The sequence below is a fragment of the Corapipo altera genome, unplaced genomic scaffold (genome assembly GCF_003945725.1).
Source record: "Corapipo altera isolate COAL_440 unplaced genomic scaffold, ASM394572v1 62, whole genome shotgun sequence".
Classification (NCBI taxonomy): Eukaryota; Metazoa; Chordata; class Aves; order Passeriformes; family Pipridae; genus Corapipo; species Corapipo altera.
Genome location: NW_020884894.1, coordinates 4,367,444 through 4,369,914, shown reverse-complemented (window position 1 = coordinate 4,369,914; position 2,471 = coordinate 4,367,444).

The window sequence follows — 2,471 nt, the reverse complement described above, 5'->3', positions numbered from 1 at the left end:
CCTGGCTCAGCAAACTCACCTCCTGAAATGGTGCAACTCCTTAAAAAAAAAAATCGGGCTTAATTAGCAACAGGTCTCCTGGGAAAATGCTGGAAGCGAGGTGTGACACACCTGGAGTGAGACAGCAGCAGGGATGTGTGTGGAGCTGGCACCCACAGGGTTGGGGGTCCCACACCCCTCAGCTCCTGGCACACTGTACAGTGGTTGCTGTATCTGTGTTTCCCACTGGAAATCCATGCCTCTGCTAGAGGGAACCTCCCCCATTCGGCATAACCAAAGGAGCCTTTTTCTCCTCAAAGTGCAGCTGAAGGGTCAGTAACCTCCCCATGGATCCTGCTGCAGGTGGGTGAGGAGGTGACACTCACCTGGGCTCTGGGAGCCTCACAGGGACCAGCCTGGGCCGGGACAAGGGACAGAGATCCCTCCCCAGGCAGCTCAGGTGACCCTCTCCTCCCAGCCTGGGAGCAGTGCAGTGTCCCCGGGCATTCCAGGTGGGATATGTGGGTGGAGGTGCCCCCGGCTGCCACATCCCCGCAGAGCTGTGACCAGCCCTTACAGACTAATTGGCACCAGTTTAATTGTGTGCCTGTAAATTGAGCTGTTTGACCCAGACAGTGACAACAAAGGGACTTGCAGAAGTGAGGGGACATTAACGTGCCAATGAACCTTGCTGGGGGCAGGTGACAATTAACATCCTAAAAGATTCTTCTGGAAAGAGGATCCTAATTCAGACCTGCTAGGGAGGAAGATGATTACTTACTACTACAACAACAACTATTATTATCATTATTATTTTCTGTAGCCCTGCAGCCTCCCATTCAAAAATGCCTGAGAAACTTTATGACAGGTAATTTAGGAGAACTAACAGCAGTGATACTAAAAACTGTCCCGGAGCCACCTGAGGGGAGAAACATGGACAGGAGGGAGGAGAAAACACTGCAGAAACCATCCTGGTCAGCAAGATGGGAGAGGAGAAGGAAACACAAACTTCCTAAGAAGGGGAGATCAGACCTGCAGGCCTGGCAAACACAATATTCCTTTCACTCAGGCAAGAAGGTGCAATTGTGGCAGGAGGGAGGTGATGTTTGCTCCCAAATGCCCCAGAGGAACTGCACAGGGCACTGAGCCCACCCACTCCACTGTGCACAGGGCAGGACAGGAAGGGATTACATTGGATTTGGGATCAGGGACTTAAAATACAACGACCTTGACCTCTGTGATCGCTGTGTGAGGGGAACTCACCAGTGCTCATCCCTTGGCACGCTCAGGGTCACTGACTCACACCTTGAGTGCTGTGTCCAGTCCTGGGCCCCTCCAGGACAAACACTGATGGGTTGGAGCATGTCCAGAGAAGGGAGCGGAGCTGGGGAAGGGTCTGGAGCACCAGGAGGGGCTGAGGGAGATGGGGGGGCTCAGCCTGGAGAAAAGGAGGCTCATGGGGGTCCTTCTCACTCCCCAACTCCCTGACAGGAGGGGGGAGCCAGGTGGGGTTCAGGCTCTGCTCCCAGGGAACAAGGGAATGATGAGAGGAAACTGCCTCCAGCTGTGCCAGTAGAGGTTCAGGTTGGACATCAGGAGGAATTTCTTCCTGGAAAGGGCTGTCAGGCATTGGAAGGGGCTGCCCAAGGAGGTGGTGGAGCCCCCATCCCTGGAGGTGTCCCAGGCCAGGTTGAACAGCACCTGTGCCAGGGCCTCACCACCCTCACAGCACATATAATGCATGTATCTGTTCCCTCACTTTCAGCACAGTTCTCAGTCCCTCACTCCGACTGCCGGTTTCTGCCAGAGCCCACTCCTACCTGGGGCTGTCAGAAGGGGCACCTTCCTCAGGGATAGCTGCACAGGGAGGGAGCTGGTCTCGTTCCTCTCTGCTCAGTCTAACACTGTAGGGGTCGTTTCTTCCCTTCCCTGCCGACACAATTACGTGGGGTTAGAGGGATAAAATCCCAGAACACTCAATGCTCACACCACACCACTCCAGTGCGCGGCCTCTGCAGTGCTTGCCGCGGCCTCCCTCCTCTCCCTTCTCGCTCCTCCCAGGCGTTGTTTCTCCTCCTGCCTAAATATTTGGGGGCCGGGCCGGGCCCTGCCTGCGCTGCAGAGCCTGGGCAAGGCCGGGCTGGAACAGCGTGCTGCCGGGGCCGGGCCGGCCCTGGCTGGGATCTCGCCCGCCGCCCGCTCTAAGAGCGGTGGACCCGCGTCAGGCCTTGCCTGGGTGCTCAGACCCGGCCGACTCCCCCCGTTGCCCCGGTAACGGCGCGACCTGTCCCGACACCCCCCGCGCGGCACCGCCCAGCCGCCCGCCATCTTGAGGGCTGGCAGCGCCGCTCTCCCGGCCCGCTTCCAAGATGGCCGCCTGGCCCTCAGCAGGCACTTCCGGCCGCCCCTCAGCCGCGGTCCCGGCGGTGCCGCTACGGCTCGTCTCGGGCCCGTCCCGCCCGTGAGGGCTCTGGGGAGCGGCACCCGCCGAC